Genomic DNA, 21,305 nt, shown 5'->3' on the forward strand with positions numbered 1-21,305 from the left:
ATTCAGTTCTCTGCCAGTCTCACCCCAATTTCACGGAGGCTGAATCTGCGGTGGTCAGTACCTGATTTGCAGGCTGAGAACTGAGTATTTACTGATGGCCTCAAGCAGGTCATGGGCTTGCACGATGACCTCGACCAGGTAACCAGCATTGTCCTGGAACTTGGAACAGGGTTAGAACCAGAGGAATGTGCTGGGGAGCACCAACGGCCACTGAGGATTTCTTCACTTTCTGACTTCTTCTTCTTTCCCTGCTCCCGGTCTTTCTCTCCATCAGCTCTCCTTTCTTCTTTTCCACGTCTCATGCTCTATGCCGACCAGAAGTACCCAGTGTATGACTTAGCCCCTCTGGTTTATACTCTGGGTTGGAGATGTACAGACTGCGGTCCAGACACGTCTGTCCAACAACTTGAGAAGGAACTCTGACCCGTTCTCTCCGCCTGATAGTCTCCATTTGTAAAAGACAAAGCAGGTGCCGCAGGAAAGACTGAAATATGCTCGGATTTTTTTTTTCCTCCTTCCTATCAGAAGGGAATGTAAAATATATAGATATATATGAATGTATAACACTCTTTTCCACAGGTAGGATAATTCCAGTCACAGATATTCACACAAATACAATCTAACTGTGGAAGTCCAGAAATGTTTTGTCTAGTAACAAAACAATGTGTGTGTGTATAAAATCCTACGTGTGAACGTATATGTATAGAAGTATACAGGTACCAATGTCCTTTTTCATTTGAACGTGGCATTTATTATCTACCTCTGCATAACACTGTGCCCCAAAACTTAGCAGTGTATTTATTTTTAGTTTTTAAAAATTTTGTTTATTGATTTTTACAGAGAGGAGAAAGAGAGGAAGGGAGAGGGGTGGAACAGGCAGCATCAACTCCTAGGTGCTTCTTATATGTACCTTGACCTGGGCGAGCCTGGGGCTTCGCACAAGCAACCCCAATGCTCCAAGTTGACAACTCTCCACCACACCACCACAGGTCAGGCAAATTTAGCAGTTTAACACAATAAACATTCAGCTTGGCCGGTGGCGGAGCTGTGGGAAAAGCTTTAACCTAGAATGCTGAGGTTGTCGGTTGGAAACCCTGGGCTTGCCCGGTCACGGGACAAACCACAAAGCAACCAATGAGCAACTAAAGTGAGGCAACTATGGGTTGATTCTTCTCCTCTCTCTGTCAAATCAATAAATAAGATCTTTGAAACAACAAACATTTATTATGTCATAACATCTGAGAGTCAGAAATTCAAAGCAGCTTTACTGGGCAGCGCGGGCACAGAAATGCTTACAAAGTTGGCTGAGACTGCAGCCACCTGAAGGCTCCACTCACAACTGAGGGCAAAAGGCTCCCGTTTCTCCCCACGTGGGTTTCTCCGACAGGCTTCCCAAGGGGGCCCTCAGAATGTGAAAGCTGGCTTCCCCCAGAGGGAGGGAGTGATCTCAAGGAAAGGGAACCGGAACGGAAGCTGCGATGTCTTTGACGATGTCGGCATGGAACTCACATGTCATCGCCTCCACCCTGGTGACACATGTGGCCCTGTCCTGTGAGGGCAGGAGCTGTACCAGATGTGGAAACTAAGAGACAGGGATCATGGGGGCCGTCTCAGAGGCTGGCGACTGTCGGCACCTTTGGGGTGGAAGACAGAACAGGAAGCGGCCACTTAACGGCACTCATCAAAGACCTCCAGTCCTAGCACTGTCCGGATAGACTGGGCCAGAGGTCGACAAACTCGACCTAGTCACGCAATGTAGGCCCTATGTCCTGACATCGCACTCTTAGAACTAACCTATAAGCATACCGTTCTTACATGGTGTCGTGCATCGACTGTAAGTGGTGTCCATCACCCTTGGCCAGGTGACACTAAAGATACACCTGACAGAAGCGGAGAGTGGGAGAGGAAAGGGAAATGGAAGGGAGAGTGAAGGGCACCCATAATCTCATGGACTCTGTGAGGAATTAGAAATACTTTCCAATGTTGATGGCAAGAAAGAAGTTCAGAAGAACTAAAAATAATAGTTAAGTATCAAAAAATTAGGAGGAAAAAAAAAGAAAAATTGGAAGGAAATTTTACCCTGGCCGGGTAGCTCAGTATCATCCCGATATGCCAAGATTGCGGGTTCAATCCCCAGTCAGGGCACATGTGAGAGTGACAGATGAATGCATAAATTAGTGGGACAACAAATCAATGTTTCTCTCTCTCTCTCTCTTCCTCCTGCCCATCCCCCTCTCTCAAAACTCAAAATCAATTTCTTTTTTTTTTTACAGAGACAGAGAGAGAGTCAGAGAGAGGGATAGACAAGGACAGACAGAAACAGAGAGAGATGAGAAGCATGAATCATCAGTTTTTCGTTGCGACACCTTAGTTGTTCATTGATTGCTTTCTCATATGTGCCTTGACCGCGGGCCTTTAGCAGACCAAGTCACCCCTTGCTCGAGCCAGCGACCTTGGGTCCAAGCTGGTGAGCTTTTGCTCAAACCAGATGAGCCCGCGCTCAAGCTGGCGACCTTGGGGTTTAGAACCTGGGTCCTCTGCATCCCAGTCTGACACTCTAGCCACTGCGCCACCGCCTGGTCAGGTTTTCAAAATCAATTTTAAAAATTATTTTTAAAAATCGAAGGGAGGGAGGCAGTAAGGTATTCAGGGGTGGGGGTGGGGGCTTCTGAGCCTAAGTCTTTTCTTTCCTAAAAAGGTAGAATGTTTACCTTGATAAGTAGAGGCCATTTTAAAATACTTGTATAATAATATCTGGAGTTGTGGAGTCAACCATCGTGGCAAATGAAAAGAGATATGGTTGAAAGGAATTTCCTCAGGCGTCTGCCAGATCAAAGAAGCCATATGAAGGCTGCATCTGGCCTGGGGTTTGGGGTTTGGGTGGAGGACTGCTCCCTTTCATTACCATCATTTATATGTGTTGCACACATGCGTGGTTTTAATAAAAATACCTAAAGAAGAAAAGCGAGGTGGGTCAGAGGATAAAGGGCCGTATGAACACAGGACACGGCCACACAGAACGGCACTGGGAATGAAGGAATGGATCTAGGAATTCAACAGGAAAAGCCTAGAAGACAGAATGTCTGGATAGAAGTCGATAGAGGGGCCTGACCTGTGGTGGCGCAGGGGATAAAGCATCGGCCTGGAACACTGAGGTCACTGGTTCGAAGCCCTAGGCTTGCCTGGTCAAGGCACACGTGGGAGTTGATGCTTCCTGCTCCTCCCCCCTCTCTTCCTCTCTCTTTCACTCTTCTCTTTACAATGAATAAATCAAATCTTTAAAAAAAAAGTTGATAGCCTGACCAGGAGGTGGTGCAGTGGATAGAGCGTCGACTGGGATGCGGAAGGACCCAGGTTCAAGACCCCGAGGTTGCCAGCTTGAGTGCGGGCTCATCTGGTTTGAGCAAAGCTCACCAGCTTGGACCCAAGGTCGCTGGCTCGAGCAAGGGGTTACTCGGTCTGCTGAAGGCCCAAGGTCAGGGCACATATGAGAAAGCAATCAATGAACAAGCAAGGTGTCGCAACGGAAAACTGATGATTGATGCTTCTCATCTCTCCATTCTTGCCTGTCTGTCCCTATCTCTCTCTCTCGCTGACTCTCTCTCTCTCTCTCTCTGTCTCTGTAAAATAAATAAATAAATAAAATGCATAGCTAAAATATATATATATTAAAATTTTTTTAAGTTGATAGAGGGAAGTAAAGAGAAAAACAAAGTTTTTTGGGCTGGGTGACAGGAATGGGTTGAATTATGTCTCCCTACTCCAAATTCATATGTTGGAGCACCTCAGAATAGGACTGCATCGGAAGACAAGGCCTTTAAAGATAAAATTAAAGTCAAAGGAGGTTATTCGGTTTGGCTGAACCCAATATGACTGGTGTCTTCATAAGTAAAGGATGAGCCTGACCAGGCGGTGGCCCAGTGGACAGAGTGTTGGCCTGGCACACTGAGGGCCCAGGTTCAAGACCCTGAGGTCGCTGGCTTGAGTGCGGGCTCAGCAGCTTGAGCGTAGGGTCACTGGCTTGAGCCTAAAGGTCGTTGGCTTGAGCAAGGGGTCACTGGTTCGGCTTGAGCTCCCCGGTTAAGGCACATATGAGAAAGGAATCAATGAACAACAAAAAGTGATGCAACTACGAGTTGATGCTTCTCATCTCTCTCCCTTCCTGTCTGTCTGTCTCTCTCTCTCAAGAGAAAAAGATGAAGAAGAAAAAGAAGAGGAGGAGGAAGAGGAGGAAGAGGAAGAAGAGGAAGAGGGAGAGGGAGAAGGAGTCCCACCTCTGGAACTGTGAGGAACTAAATTTCTGTTGTGTGTGTGGTATTTTGCTGTGGCTGCCCGAGCAGATGAAGAGAGTGACGACTGCAGTGACCGTGCCATGGCCGGAGGCAGGGAACAGGGAGGAGAGCCAGTCCCCAGGGGAGGCACCCCGAGACTGCAGTGACCGTGCCATGGCCGGAGGCAGGGAATGGGGAGGAGAGCCAGTCCCCAGGGGAGGCACCCCGAGACTGCAGTGACCGTGCCATGGCCGGAGGCAGGGAGCGGGGAGGAGAGCCAGTCCCCGAGAGGAGGCACACCGAGACGGCACTCCTGGATGGGGGGTGCCGGGCAGCCAGGAGTGAGGAGTGACTGTTCAAGGACAAAAGAGGCACAGGCCTGCGGAGGCCAGGGCTGCAGGGAGATGTGACCCAGGGGTGAGAGAGGAAGGGGTACAGTGGGCCAAGGAGGGGAGACGGAAGGTCCAGGACAGAGATGGCAAACGGAACACAAGACGCCGCTAGCCAGCAGGATGGAAGCCAAAGAAGAGAGCCCTGGAGTGGAGGCGGGAGAAACCCCGCAGAGCCTGGCCTGCAGCGTGGAGAGAGCGCCGACCTGGAACACTGTGGTTGGTCGCCAGTTCGAAACCCTGGGCTTGCCCGGTCAAGGCACGTACGTGAGCAACCGATGGACAGCTAGACCGAAGCAACCACTTCTCGTTCCCTGCCCCATCCTTGTAAAAATCAGTAAATAAAATTTTTTTAAAAAAAATGTAGTAGAGGCCCTGGCCGGTTGGCTCAGTGGTAGAGCGTCGGCCTGGCGTGCGGGAGTCCCGGATTCGATTCCTGGCCAGAGCACACAGGAGAAGCACCCATCTGCTTCTCCACCCCTCCCCCTCTCCTTCCTCTCTGTCTCTCTCTTCCCCTCCTGCAGCCAAGGCTCCATTGGAGCAAAGTTGGCCTGGGCGCTGGGGATGGCTCCTTGGCCTCTGCCCCAGGCGCTAGAATAGCTCTGGTTACAACAGAGCAACACCCCAGATGGGCAGAGCATCGCCCCTGGTGGGCGTGCCGGGTGGATCCCGGTCGGGCATAGGTGGGAGTCTCCTACTGCCTCCCCGTTTCCAACTTCAGAAAAATACAAAAAAAAAAAAAAAAAAAAAAAAACCGCAGTAGAGCCTGCTGTGTGGTGGTGCAGTGGAGAGAGCGTCGACCTGAAATGCTGAGGACACTGGTTAGACACCCCGGCAACTGCTACTGGGAGCTGATGCTTCCTGTTCCTCCCCTCCCCTGTCCCTCTCCCTCTTTCCTCTCTCTAAGATCAGTAAATAAAAACTGTAAAAATGCAATAGAGAGGTCAAGAGGATGGGAAAACAGAGAGTAGAGAGAGAGCTAAAAAGAGGTCATTGTCGACTCTGTGATCAGTTTCCGTGGAGCTGTGGGGAAGGAAACGAGGCCGCCCAGCCTGCAGTGGAGGCCAGGCGGTCAGAGAGGGACAGCCTCACACCCCAGAGGCCAGGCGGTCAGAGAGGGACAGTCTCACCCCCCAGAGGCCAGGCGGTCAGAGAGGGACAGTCTCACACCCCAGAGGCCAGGCGGCCAGAGAGGGACTGTCTCACCCCCCAGAGGCCAGGCGGTCAGAGAGGGACAGTCTCACACCCCAGAGGCCAGGCGGCCAGAGAGGGACTGTCTCACCCCCCAGAGGCCAGGCGGCCAGAGAGGGACAGTCTCACACCCCAGAGGACAGGCGGTCAGAGAGGGACTGTCACCCCCCAGAGGCCAGGCGGTCAGAGAGGGACAGTCTCACCCCCCAGAGGCCAGGGCGGTCAGAGAGGGACAGTCTCACACCCCAGAGGCCAGGCGGTCAGAGAGGGACTGTCTCACCCCCCAGAGGCCAGGCGGTCAGAGAGGGACTGTCTCACACCCCAGAGGCCAGGGCGGTCAGAGAGGGACTGTCTCACACCCCAGAGGCCAGGCGGTCAGAGAGGGACAGTCTCACCCCCCAGAGGCCAGGCGGTCAGAGAGGGACAGCCTCACACCCCAGAGGCCAGGCGGTCAGAGAGGGACAGTCTCACTCCCCAGAGGCCAGGCGGTCAGAGAGGGACTGTCTCACTCCCCAGAGGCCAGGCGGTCAGAGAGGGACAGTCACCCCCCAGAGGCCAGGCGGTCAGAGAGGGACTGTCTCACCCCCCAGAGGCCAGGCGGTCAGAGAGGGACCGTCTCACACCCCAGAGGCCAGGCGGTCAGAGAGGGACCGTCTCACACCCCAGAGGCCAGGCGGTCAGAGAGGGACAGTCTCACAGCCCAGAGGCCAGGCGGTCAGAGAGGGACTGTCTCACCCCCCAGAGGCCAGGCGGTCAGAGAGGGACCGTCTCACACCCCAGAGGCCAGGCGGTCAGAGAGGGACCGTCTCACACCCCAGAGGCCAGGCGGTCAGAGAGGGACTGTCTCACCCCCCAGAGGCCAGGCGGTCAGAGAGGGACTGTCTCACCCCCCAGAGGCCAGGCGGTCAGAGAGGGACTGTCTCACACCCCAGAGGCCAGGCGGTCAGAGAGGGACTGTCTCACACCCCAGAGGCCAGGCGGTCAGAGAGGGACTGTCTCACACCCCAGAGGCCAGGCGGTCAGAGAGGGACTGTCTCACACCCCAGAGGCCAGGCGGTCAGAGAGGGACTGTCTCACCCCCCAGAGGCCAGGCGGTCAGAGAGGGACAGCCTCACCCCCCAGAGGCCAGGCGGTCAGAGAGGGACTGTCTCACCCCCCAGAGGCCAGGCGGTCAGAGAGGGACTGTCTCACCTCCCAGAGGCCAGGTGGTCAGAGAGGGACTGTCTCACCCCCCAGAGGCCAGGCGGTCAGAGAGGGACTGTCTCACACCCCAGAGGCCAGGCGGTCAGAGAGGGACAGCCTCACACCCCAGAGGCCAGGCGGTCAGAGAGGGACAGTCTCACTCCCCAGAGGCCAGGCGGTCAGAGAGGGACTGTCTCACACCCCAGAGACCAGGCAGTTCCCCAGGGAGAGTGGCCGCTGACAGTGGGCAGTGACTGTTCACAGAGACCTGTGACATGCAGGAGAAACTGGCAGAGCATTGCTTTTTGTTTTTTGTTTTTTAAAGACAATTGCTTTCTTTTGTTCAAATGGCCTTATGAACTTACTGTGTGGGCTTAAGAAAGACAGTATCTTAAGAAAGATAGGGAACTGTTCTTGGTCCGAGTGTACTGTATTGGTTTCTTGTTTGTTTAAAAGTGATAACCTGAGCTGAATAGTTTTTCTTTCTTTTTTTTAAAAAGATTTTATTTATTGATTTTAGAGAGAGGAGAGAAGGGAGGTAGGGAGAGGAACAAGATATATCAACTCGCAGTAGTTGTTTCTTTTTTTGCAGTCAGACAGACTCCCACATGTGCCCGACCGTGATCCACCTGGCACGCCCACTGGGGGGGATGCTCTGCCCATCCGGGGCTTCGCTCTGTTGCGACCAGAGCCACTCTAGCACCTGGGGCAGAGGCCACAGAGCCATCCCCAGCGCCCGGGCCATCTTTTGCTCCAATGGAGCCTCAGCTGAGGGAGGGGAAGAGAGAGACAGAGAGGAAGGAGAGGGGGAGGGGTGGAGAAGCAGATGGGCACCTCTCCTGTGTACCCTGGCCGGAAATTGAACCCGGGACTTCCGCACGCCAGGCCGACGCTCTACCACTGAGCCAACCGGCCAGGGCCAGTAGTTGCTTCTTGTATGTGCCTTGACCCAGCAAGCTCCGGGATTTCGAACCGGTGACCTTGGCGTTCCAGGTGGACGCTTTATCCACTGCACCACCACAGGTGAGCTGACTTTTTTTTTTTAAGATTTTATTTATTCATTATAGAGAGGGAAGAGAGAGAGAGAGAGAGAAGGGGGGAGGAGCAGGGAGCATCAACTCCCATATGTGCCTTGACCAGGCAAGCCCAGGGTTTTGAACCAGCAACCTCAGCGTTTCCAGGTTGACGCTTTATCCACTGCGCCACCACAGGTCAGGCGAGCTGACTTTTTAAACATGGGTTTTTCTTGGAAAATGCCAAAGTTTTAACAGATCAGCTGTTTTAATGTATGATTTTCATGATTATAACAATACTGAGCCGGTCATTATCCCACATCCATTGTTATAACCATCACCACATGTCTTTTAAAAATACCAACAAACTTTGTGTTCTAGAATAATTTTATATATACCGAAAAGTTGCAAAGATGATATAGAGTTCCTATATAACCCCTGAGTCTCCCCAATGTTACCATTTTACAGAACCGCGGTCCTGCTGCCAGAACAGATGCCAGGGTTGTGGGTGTGTGAATCTTAACTCAACTCGAGACGTCTTTCAGATTTCACCTGTGCGAGACTTTTGATAATAAATTCCGAGCAAGTTATTAAAACCGGCTACCATTTCATAATAAAGCAGGCATAAAAGATTAGTTAAAAGTAGATTAGCATCACAGGATATATCTTTTATATATATATATATATATATATATATATATATATATATATATATATATATATCTTTTTTAACCATTCCTTCCTTGTTTCTTAATTATTTTAGTGAATTCATTAGAAAGGAGCCCATGTGCCTGACCAGGCGGTGGCGCAGTGGATAGAGCATCGAACTGGGATGCGTAAGACCCAGGTTCGAGACCATGAGATCACCAGCTTGAGCCCAAGGTCGCTGGCTCGAGCAAGGGGTTACTTGGTCTGCTGAAGGCCCGCGGTCAAGGCACAAATGAGAAAGCAATCAATGACCAACTAAGGTGTCGCAACGAAAAACTGATGATTGATGATTCTCATCTCTCTGCATTCCTGTCTGTCTGTCCCTATCTATCCCTCTATCTGTCTCTAAATAAATAAGTAAATAAAATCTTAAAAAAAAAAAAAGAAAAAGAAAGGAGCCCATGAGCCTGACCCGTGGTGGTGCAGTGGATAAAGCGTCAACCTGGAAACGCTGAGGTTGCCGGTTCAAAACCCTGGGCTTGCCTGGTCAAGGCACATATGGGAGTTGTGGCTTCCTGCTCCTCCCCCCTTCTCTCTCTCTCTCTCTCTCTCTCTCTCTCCTCTCTAAAATGAATTTTAAAAAGAAGAAAGAAAGAAAGAAAGAAAGGAAGAGGCCCATGAAGATTACTTTGTCCTTCTGACTGGGATTCTTTAGCTAGTTGAGAGCACTCCGCATGCAACAGTGAATGGAAAACAAAGAGTGCGCTGTTTTATTTATAAAAGCCAGTGAAGACCACAACCAGTGCCTCTGCGACTTCCTAATAACACCGGTGGTTCTACTTCTGTCAAATCGGTAGCGGCTACAGTTTTACCATATTTGGAGGGGGGAAAAGGGAAGCTATCTTGCTTCAAGCTAATTCTTTTTTTTGTTTATTTTAAAAAAATTTTGTGTGAGACAGAGGCAGAGACTTAGAGAGAAGGACAGACAGGGACAGACAGACAGGAAGGGAGAGAGATGAGAAGCATCAATTCTTCATTGTGGCACCTTAGTTGTTCATTGATTTCTCATATGTGCCCTGACTGGGGGGCTCCAGCTGTGCGAGTGACCCCTTGCTCAAGCCAGCAACCTTGGGCTCAAGCCAGCGACCTTGGGGTCAAGCCAATGACCTTGGGGTCATGTCTATGATTTCATGCTCAAGCTGGCGACACTGGGGTTTTGAACCTGGGTCCTCCATGTCCCAGTCTGACGTTCTATCCACTGAGCCACTGCCTGGTCAGGCTAATTCCCTTTTTATAAAAACCTCTCTTTTCCAGTAATAAACATGTGTTGCTTACCATGCTCATCTTCCATGCTATTTTTTGCCTTTTGCTGATTCAAATATCCAATTTTCTTACTTCGTTTAAAAACAAACGAAAATCTTCCCAAGGGCTCAGCGTGCCTCCCTCCTGGTTGCTCACCTGCTGATCGACGCTGTGCATCGCTTCTTTCTCTCTCTGGGCTCAAGTCCACTCACCTCTCGAGTCCAGGACTAACTCCCAGCAGCGCTGCCTCCTCACTAGTGAGGAGCTCCCACAGAGAACACTCACGTGTCATTCGGATAACACGGGGAGCCCCACTGAGGGAGGAGAAACCAAAAGAATGCAGAGGAGAGGGGGGGCCTGCAATGTCTGGAGTCTTACGCTCCAGCCTGTGACCTCGGTGTTCTTGACGGAGGGAACAAGGGCAGACAGAAAAGTTTGGAAAATAACAAACCACTGCTGTGGACCTTGCTGGTCATCAGTTCCTTGAAATGACCTGCAGCTCCAGCAAGAAGAATGAGTGATGGATTTGTCGAGGACAGACCCTCCGGCCTCCTCTCCCCTCCCCCTCCCTCCCTAAGACAGGCACGCGTCACACAGGCCTGCCTGCAAACAAAGAAGTCCTAGAAATCAGGCATTTGTCACCTGAAAGCTAAAGCTGTAAACGGGTATGAGATGTAAGACATCAAACTTCGGGGAGCACGTGTTCTCGTTGCTTCTGTTGGGGTCACGCAGCTCCACTGGATGAATCAATCCGACGTCCTCCTTCGGGTGGTCTGGGCGTTTTTGTCCTCCTCCGATTCCGGCCACACCGCGAGACCTCCTCTTCCCACGCCCAAAGGCTCGGGTGAAGTCCTTTCGAGCCAAGCGGACAGACGCGCTCCGTGAGGCACGAAGACCAGGAAGCGCTGTGTGCGGCGGCGTTGGCCCCGGGAACGGGGTCTGTAATAACCCCTGTAACTGCAGGGGTTGGGGACACTGGATGTTATCATGGACGTTCTAACAGAGACAGTGGTGCCAGGGGTCCAGCATCTTGAGCTAAAGAGAAGCCAGGGAGCGCTTCTTTTTTTTTTTTTTTTTAATTAATTAATTAATTTATTTATTTATTTTTTTGTATTTTTCTGAAGCTGGAAACGGGGACAAACAGTCAGACAGACTCCCGCATGCGCCTGACCGGGATCTACCGGCACGCCCACCGGGGGCCACGCTCTGCCCACCGGGGGGCGATGCTCTGCCCCTCCGCGCCATCCCCAGCGCCCGGGCCATCTTTGCTCCAATGGAGCCTCGGCTGCGGGAGGGGAAGAGAGAGACAGAGAGGAAGGGGGGGGGTGGAGAAGCAGATGGGCGCTTCTCCTATGTGCCCTGAACCCGGGTCCCCTGCATGCCAGGCCGAGGCTCTACCGCTGAGCCAACCCGCCAGGGCCTGGGAGCGCTTCTTTTAAGTGAAGAAAGGTCTGCAGGCTTAGGGGAAAACTACCCTCGGGCTCATCAGCGGTTTCCAGCGTCCACTGGGGGAGGGAAGGTCTGACCACGAATCCCCTGCGGCTAAGTGGGGACCATTGTCTATAGACTGTGGCTCCCAGAGACCTGTACATTGAAACTGGACGTCAACGTGGTGGTTTTCAGAGGGGAGGGTGGCTCTCTCGGCTCTCTCTATGGAACAGCCCGTGCCCCCCCCCCCCCCGCTTGTCCCCAGGGTGTGCGCTCTCCCCCGCAACCCCCTCAGCACACCTGCGGGAGCGTCTCCTCCCTCGTTACTCTCTCCAGGCACCTCTCTCTCTCTCTTTCCCTCTAAGCTCCAAGGGCCCTTCTTTCGCTGTAACTTGTTTCCTGGGCCCATTTCTTTTATGACTCGCTTCTTTTACCTCTGTGACCTTTTGAGAATAAGCTTTCTCTTATAGAAGCCGGGGGGGGGGGGATTAATTAGGTCAGGAGGGTAATGGGACCAGTGCCCTTATATATAAAAGAGTCCCTTGCCTGACCAGGCGGTGGCGCAGTGGATAGTGTCGGCCAACCTACAATGCAGAGGGTCCAGGCTCAAAACCCCGAGGTCGCCGGCTTGAGCGTGGGGTCGCTGGCTTGAGAGCAGGGTCCCTCACTCTGCTCTAGCCCCCCAGGGTCAAGGCACATATGAGAAAGCAATCAATGAACAACTAAGGTGCCGCAACTACAAGTCGATGCTTCTCATCTGTCTGTCCCTGTTCCCTCCCTCCCTCCCTCCCTCTCTCTCTCTCTCTCAAAAAACAAAAAGGATCTCTAGAGAGGTCCCTCACCACAGGAACCAGGAAGTGGGCACCATGATCTTGGGCATCCCAGAACTGTGGGGGATAAGCTTGCAGGGTAGAACAAGCCATCCTGTGTCTGGTAGTTTATCCACGCAGCCTGAAGGGACGGAGAAACACTTCTGCACAGGCCTCTAAGAAACTCACGGGCAGCAGGAAACCCTGTCTGCGACAGAAGATAAATAATAGCACACGTGCCCCCCCCCCAAAGTAAAAAAACTAAAGGGATGATTTTAGGTAAAAGGTAAAAACATTTGACAGGACAGTACTGCCCAAAGTGTGGGGAAACAAGTATTCTCAGAACTTATTAGTTTAGAGCACTAGTCAGACGCATGTGAACTGGGTAACAAGGAAGTTTATGGAGAGAATTATGTAGAGATGTGGGAGGTTTTGAACCAGTGTGCTGGGCACATAAAATATATCATGCTCACTTTGTTAAAGATGGCGCTGCCCACACAGAAGCCGTCGCCCAGGTGATATTAATGTGTGTTGGGGGCAGGCTGTGGGCAGGCAGGATCCTTGTAGCCTGGGGCTTGGTTTTAGGACTAAGCCTTTCCCACCCTTTTTGATGTGGGGTGGTGCAATCCCATCATGCCTCAGATAAGTGACTTTGTATTTGAGACTTCCCTATTTTGTATATTGGATTAAAGTTCTGGATTTCTACACTATAAAATGAGGGCAGAACAGGAGCTTGCTCTCTTAGTTTCTGAGATGAGCATTAGAGCAGAGAGCAGAGAAGAGAGCACAGCAGAGAGCAGAGAAAGGCCACGTGGAGGAGGCCAGGAGAAGCAGCCAAGATGGCGGAGTGTTGAGTGAGAAGCCAGTTTGTGCAGAGTTTGTGCAGGGAGAAGGAAGGAGATGGGGAACAGAGGTAAATAAGTCTGGTGAGCTAGAAACCTTTGATTCTAGGAAACTTGGATAAGTCAGTAGCTTTGTGAGCACTGAATGAATGGGTTTTGGCACCCAGTGTATGTTTTTACTTGCCTGCCGGGTGCAAGCTAGGATTAAAGATGATGGCCCACCACTTTTTGGCTCCATTGTTTCTTTACCGACTGTCCGAATCCAATGAAAACCTGCATGGGCCAGGCGGCTGTGATGGTGGCCCTGGCTACTGGCTTTACACAGTGACCTCAGCATTCCCGGTCAAGGTTTTATCCACTGCACGACTATTGGTCAGGCATACTTGGTTCATTTTAATGCAAAATCAACATATCTAAGTTTTTTTGTTTGTTTTGTTTTTTGAGTTGTTACCCAGCCTGGTCTCCTCCTTCCTGTATTAGTACACTTTTTTTTTTTTCAAGCCCAGTAACATCTCTTTACATTTATTCTAATTAAAATAAATGGCAATCTTTGGGTTTGGGATCGAAGTCTGGCCTGTGGAGATCATCATGGGCCTTTCCTGAAGCCACTGTGCTAATGATTCCTCCTATTTGAGGTTGTCTTTAGGCGTGATCAGCGCCCCTTCGGTGCCAGCTAAATTACTGTAAAGCCAGTTGCCAGGGCCACCATCACAGCCACCTGGCCCATGCAGGTTCACATTAGATTCGGACAGACCGTAATGAAACAACAGAGCCACAAACTGGTGGGCCATCATCTTTAATCCTAGCTTCGACCCGGCGGGCAAGTAAAAACACACACTAGGTGCCCAAACCCATTCATTCAGTGCTCACAAAGCTACTGACTCATCCGAGTTTCCTCGAATCAAAGGTTTCTACCTCACCAGCCTCATTCTCCTTTGTTCCCCATCTCCTTCCTTCTCCCTGCACAAACTCTGCACAAATTGGCTTCTCTTTCAGCACTCCACCATCTTGACTGCCTCTCTCCTCTCCTCCACGTGGCCTTTCTCTGCTCTCTGCTCTAATAATAATCTCAGGAATCAAGAGAAAGCAAGCTCCCAGTCTGCCCCACTTTATAGTGCAGAAATCAAAACTTTTAATCCAATACACAAAATAGGAAAGTCTCTAATACAAAGTCACTTATCTGAGGCATGATGGGATTGTACCACCCCACATCAAAAAGGATGGGAAAGGCTTAGTCCTAAAACCAAGCCCCAGGCTACAAGGATCCTGCCTGCCCACAGCCTGCCCCCAACACACATTAATATCACCTGGGTGACGGGCTTCCACGTGGGCAGCGCCATCTTTAACAAAGTGAGCATAATATATAGTGTGTCCGTAAAGTCATGGTGCACTTTTGACCGGTCACAGGAAAGCAACAAAAGATGATAGAAATGTGAAATCTGCACCAAATAAAAGGAAAACTCTCCCAGTTTCATACCTATGCAATGCAGTTCGATGTGGGCTCACGCACAGATTTTTTAGGGCTCCTTAGGTAGCTATCCCGTATAGCCTCTACAGACTCGTCACTGACTGATGGCCTACCAGAACGGGATTTCTCCACCAAACTGCTGGTTTCCTTCAACTGCTTATCCCACCGAGTAATGTTATTCCTATGTGGTGGCGCTTCGTTATAAACGTGCCGATATTCACGTTGCACTTTGGTCACGGATTAGAATTTAGCGAGCCACAGAACACACTGAACTTTCCTCTGTACCGTCCACATCTCGACTGGCATGGCCGTGGGCTGCTCCGCTGTATACACGGTGTTACATCATCATCTGCGCATGCGCACATGCTGCCACATCATCCTGCAGAAACTGGGAGGGTTTTCCTTTTATTTGGTGCAGATTTCACATTTCTATCGTCTTTTGTTGCTTTCTTGTGACCGGTCAAAGTGCACCATGACTTTACAGACACACTGTATTTTGTCTACCCAACAATTACTCATGAAGTTGCCAAGCAGGACAAGTTGTGAGAGGCCCTGGCAAGTTGACTCTGATTGGATGGCCCAGACTGCTGACTCATCTGCCACCATTTCTCTGTCTTGTCCCCAAGGATACCAGGACAGGTTTTGTTCACCATTTTGCTTGAATCATTTGTTTTATTCCATTGATTCTCCTCCACCCACTCACCCCCCACTTTTTTTTTTTTTTTTTGTATTTTTCTGAAGCTGGAAACGGGGAGAGACAGTCAGACAGACTCCCGCGTGCGCCCGACCAGGATCCACCCAGCACGCCCACCAGGGGGCGATGCTCTGCCCCTCCAGGGTGTCGCTCCGCTGCGACCAGAGCCACTCCAGTGCCTGGGTCAGAGGCCAAGGAGCCATCCCCAGCACCTGGGCCATCTTTGCTCCAATGGAGCCTCGCTGCTTGAGGGGAAGAGAGAGACAGAGAGGAAGGAGAGGGGGAGGGGTGGAGAAGCAGATGGGCACTTCTCCTGTGTGCCCTGGCCCGGAAACGAACCCGGGACTTCTACACGCCAGGCCGATGCTCTACCACTGAGCCAACCGGCCAGGGCCCACCCCCCACTTTTTGGAGAGACCGGACAGAAAGGATTTGTCACAGAATACACCGCATTCTCACCTAAATCTCTGCAAACTATGTCTTATAGTGGCATTTGGTAAAATTTAAGTTGCAATTTTTACCAATAATTTAAATGTCTACTTGACTAGTCCCAACTTGGAGAATTAAACTTTCTCCTCTTTTCATCTTTTTATCAAGATTTGAGACTTTCCCTCAGTTTTTTGTTTGATTGTTTGCTTATTTTTTTTTTGTTTCTCCTGAGGTGCCCTATGAGTTCTCAAAGAGGAATTACAGCCTGACCGGTGGCGCAGTGGATAGAGCGTCAGACTGGGACGTGGAGGACCCAGGTTCGAGACCTCGAGGTCGCCAGCTTGAGCGCAGGCTCATCTGGTTTGAATAAAAATCTCACCAGCTTGGACCCAAGGTCGCTGGCTTGAGCAAGGAGTTACTTGGTCTGCTGTAGCCCCAAGGTCAAGGCACATATGAGAAAGCAATCAATGAACAACTAAGGTGTCCCAACAAAAAACTGATGATTGATGCTTCTCATCTCTCTCCATTCTTGTCTGCCTGTCCCTATCTGTCCCTCTATCTGAGTCTCTGTCTCTTTAAAAAAAAAAAAAAAGAAGAAGAAGAAGAGGAATTACAATGACTGGGAGCACAGGTGACCCATTCCCAGTGTCCCAGCGATGTGTGTTGCCTGTGTCTAGAACTTAAATCCACTAAAAACATCTGCATTGTCGCCTGATGTTCTCAACACCCTCCTTTAATTGGGCTTCAATTCTTTTCTTTGTTCAAACTTTGTAGTTGACTAAACATTGCTTTACAAAGACGGGAGAGGACTGGTTCTTCCCCTTGCTCATCCTTACCTCTGAGCACTGTGGCCGACTCTCTGGCGCGGCAGAGAACACTGCTTCCCCTGCCCTTGCCCTCGGGATAGGGTGATGGGGCTGAAGGAAGTCTCTTTCTTGACAGCCTGGTTCCCCTCCTAGAGGAGGGGCCACTAATCCACTGCCTTCTAAACCAGGGGTCCCCAAACTTTTTACACAGGGGGCCAGTTCACTGTCCCTCAGACCGTTGGAGGGCCGGACTATAAAAAAAAACAACAACTATGAACAAATCCCTATGCACACTGCACATATCTTATTTTAAAGTAAAAAACCAAAACGGGAACAAATACAATATTTAAAATAAAGAACAAGTAAATTTAAAGCAGCAAACTGACCAGTATTTCAATGGGAACTATGCTTCTCTCACTGACCACCAATGAAAGAGGTGCCCCTTCTGGAAGTGCGGCGGGGGGCCGGATAAATGGCCTCAGGGGGCCGCCTGGCCCCTGGGCTATAGTTTGGGGAACCCTGTTCTAAACCCTGAAAGGGAGAGCTCCCTTTAGCTGCAAGCTCTGGGCAGGTACCATTCACTCTTCTTCTCTACTCGATCTCCATACACCCCAGGCGGGTGCTGCTGGCTCCTGCTTCCTGAGCCTAAGTTGTGTCCTGTGGAGGAGAGGCATCCTTGGTCAAATAAGTTTGTAAATATTGTATGTTTCCTCACTTATAGTTTGCATTGGGTGTGGGCAGGATCCTTATAGCCTAAAACTAAGCCTTTCCCACCCTTTTAATACTAAGATCTTCTCAATACTAAGCTTTTCCCCACACCCTTAACTGTTGCATGATGTGGGGTGGTGCACTCTTATGGAGAATCCAACTTATACCTCAGATAAGTGTATCAGAGACTTCCTTATTTGTATACTGGCTTAAAGGTGTGTGGGTGTGTGTGTCTGTGTGTGTGTGTGACAGAGACAGAGTGACAGAGAGAGGGACAGATAGGGTCAGAGAGACAGAAAAGGAGGGAGATGAGAAGCATCAATTCTTCGGTGCAGCACCTTAGTTGTTCATTGATTGCTTTCTCCTATGTGCCTTGGGAGGGGGCTAGAGCAGCCCGAGTGACCCCTTGCTTAAGCCAGTGACCTGGGGCTCAAGCTGGTGAGCCTTGCTCAAGCCAGATGAGCCCGTGCTGAAGCTGGCAACCTCGGAGTTTTGAACCTGGGTCCTCAGCATCCCAGTCTGATGCTCTATCCACTGGCTTAAAGGTTTTGATTTCTACACTATAAAAGGGGAGCAGACATGGGCTTTCTCTTGCTTGGTTCCTGAAATTAGCATTGCAGAGGAGAGGCAGCCAACATGGCAGAGTGCTGAAGGAGAAGCCAGTTTGTGCAGAGCTTGTGCAGGGAGAAGGAGATGGGGAACAGAGGTGAATAAGGCTGGTGAGGTAGAAACCTTTGATTCTAGGACACTCGGATGAGTCAGTGGCTTTGGGAGCCCTGAATGGAAAGAGAAGTGTTTTCCCACTGTGTGTATTTCTTGACTGCCAGGTGCGAGATAGGATTAAAGGTAATGGCCCACCAGTTCTTAGCTCCCTTGTTTCATTACTGTCTGTCCGAATCAAATGCGGACCTGCTCGGGCCAGGCGGCTGTGATGGTGGCCGTGGCTACTGGCTTTCCAGGCAGTCGCAGGGAGGTTCTCAGACGCGGAGGAGCACCCGGTGTACAGCGGCGTGTGCGCCTGTGTCTTGTGTAAGTGCCTCGAGGATCTTACGCGAGCGGAGGGTGCTGCGCCCATGCCCAGGGCACCGACCTGCTTCGTGCACGCGCCTCGGGACAGGCCGCCAGAGGGCCTGTGCTGCTGCACCGCTCTGCCGCCACCGCCTTGGAGGTACTCATCAGTTTTAACACGGGGACTCACGTTTTCATTGTGTGCTGGGTCCCGCTAGCCTGACCGGCTCGGGTACCTAACCAAAGGGCACCTCCCAGGTCTCACAGCCCTTCCGTGGGCGCTACTTCTTCCTGCACCTCCTGTCCTCTGAGGGCACCAGCCGTGGCTCTTCCATAAGCCCGGGGGGGTTGGATCTGTCTCCCCACGGAACGCCCTTTCTCACTCAGGAAGGAAGGAAGAAAAGGATTCTTGACGCGCCCGTGTTTCAGCATTACTCAGCGCGTCCCTTGCCAGAAAACGGACTTTCGTGGGATGAGAGAGAGGAACTTAGATCGAGTCTCCCCTTTTCTCCTCAGTTTAAGAATGTCAACTAGGGAGAATAAAGGTCAGCAAAAGGCTGTTTTCAGGCCAAATTCGGCCCAGGGCCTGTTTTCGTTCTGCCCGAGAGAGCTAACAATGGTTTTTATATTTTTCAAGGCTGTGGAAACAAACAATGGGCAATAGACAAAGTGGAAACTGTTTACTCTCTGGCTCCTGGACAGAAAAACGCTTCCCAGACCTTGATCCGGGAACGGAGAGGACCTGCCTCCTGGACACTGACGTCAGAAGTAGGAGGATGACTGTGAGTGTCAGCTGGAACGTGGGGTGCTCACCCCGCACGGCTCTCCACCCGGGGTCTCTGGCTCTTCCGCTCAAGGGCACTCGTCTGTTCAGCCCCTGGCAGTCCCAGCCCAAGACTTTCCAGGAAGACGGTGGTGATTTGTGGCATTTGCCAGCAGCCAGCCCGCTGCCCGGCCAGGGGCAGGAAGAGGCAGGTAGAGGAGAGGGTGCCGGGCCCACCCCCCCGGAGGGCGCTCCTGAGAGGGTCAGCACCCGCCCCCTCCCGGGATGCTCTGGGCCGCTGCGCCCAGGTGCTTAGGTGAACTCAGAAAAGACCCTCAGAGCCTCAGGCGACTCGTCCAGTCCTCTGAGAAGGGCTGGGGGCCAGAGTGCCCGGTCCGCCCTGCGCTGGTCTGCAGGGCGGCCCCGGGGCCTGTGCCGCCAGGTCCCCGTGGGAGCCGCAGTGCCTGCGTGCTAGGCCGTAGCAGCCGCCCGGCCCAGCTTCCCTGATGGCAGCTTCCCTGATCGCTCCGCGGCCTGGCTCCTCCCCCACCCCCCTCGAGCCTGGCCTCCTCGGCTTCCTCTGGTTTTCCTAGGACCACGGGGGACCTGTTTCCCCGGCCAGCCAAGGGCGAGGGCAGGGAGGCCGCCAGCTGCAGGCAGTGAGGGGCGTGCAAGACACAGCCAACCCGTCGGGGCCGGACTGCTTTCAACCCCCTCACAAGCCGGACAGGAGCTCTGAACAGCCTCAGATAAAGCATTCCCTTCTGAAAACAAGCGTTTGCCGGTTTAACTAATTCTAAGGGCTGCCGCAGTTACTGCTGAGTTTCCTAGCAGGTGTGTGAGCTTGGAATGAGCATGGGTACGCCCCCTCCTTTAATAAATTTAATAAACGCTGTCTTCTACACAGACGTGTGTTCAGAGAACTCCCACATCCCCAGCTGTGGGTCGGGTTCTGAGAGTCCCTGGGAAGTCCCCCTGGGTGCCGGTCCTGGTGCTGGTCCTGTTTCCGGTCCCTGGAGGATTGGACTTTTGCTTTTTTTAAACACTAGATTCAAACAGCAATTCTAAAGGTGGAGAGAAAAGACCTTGAAGAACTTTAATTCTGTCACCATACGTGTGACCACTTGGAATTTTCATCTGTATTCAAATTTTAAAAACAGTGAACCAGTGCCAGCTGAGAAGTGTGATATTTTTTGTTTGGTACATACACATTTTATTTCATACTTGAAATATTTTATTGAATTCGAGTAAAATCTTTCAAGTTGACATTTCTTTTTTAATCCACGGACACTAATCAGAGGCTGCAGGCTGTCTGCAGCACCAGCACTGCCCCTCAAGCCAGCACACGGCGATGACTCAGAGATCGTTGGTTTTCTGGAATAGGAACGCATACATAAATGAAAGAACCATCTGACTTTATACTAAATGTCAGAATAGAACTTTGAGAAACGTCCTAGGCAGAGAAAAGATAACAGAATGTGAGAGTTATTCTGTTTGGAGGTAGACAAAGGGAAGCCCTACCAATCTGGTGATTCTGAATTTGCTCAGCAGGTGAGAAAATCGATCCAGTATATTGGAGAGCATTTGAGACCTTGTTCCCTAACATATGGCATCAGTTTGACTCAAACTCATAAAGTTAAAAAAAAAAAAACAACAGTATATAGGTTGTTAAATGAACAAGTCTTTCAAATGCAAGGTCTGTGTTTCATTAGACTAGACACCATTGCCACCTAGTGGGTAGTAACAAATTCTCCCTGGAACTCTATGCCATGGAGATCGATAATTTACTGTGAATAAGGTTAACATTTAAAATACAAGCAAAAAAGAAGAGACAAGAGAAGTTAATTGTGACTATATCTGTATTGAACTCAATATACCCAAAGTGTCATGTCAATATGTAATCAATAACAAACATTCTACAGACGTTTTATGTTGTCCTTTCTGTACTAGATCGGTGCATATTTTTACATTTTGGTGAAGATTAGCCACATATATCATGTGCTCAATAGCCATTAGGTGGCTAGTGGCCACCCAGCTGGATGACATAGGGGTTGTTGCAGACTCTGGGGTCCACACTTTTTCCTAAACTAGGCATCGTCTTTTTGGGGATGTTGAAATAAATAAAGAGGAAGTTAAACAACGCTGACATGCCCAAAGTCAAGTCCCCACATTCCAAGCTAATCGATACTATGAGCAAGTACAGATGGCATCCGGCTCTGGCTTTCTCGGCCTTTTGGCTAAGATAGTGTAGGTAATAACATTTTGGCTAAAGTGGGTTTCATGGCACGTCTGGAAAACCACCAATTCTGTCCTAGCTCCGCGGGTTTTTCCACGACGGTCACCACCAGACCCTA

Source organism: Saccopteryx leptura, chromosome 11 (assembly GCF_036850995.1).
Source record: "Saccopteryx leptura isolate mSacLep1 chromosome 11, mSacLep1_pri_phased_curated, whole genome shotgun sequence".
NCBI classification, from domain to species: Eukaryota; Metazoa; Chordata; class Mammalia; order Chiroptera; family Emballonuridae; genus Saccopteryx; species Saccopteryx leptura.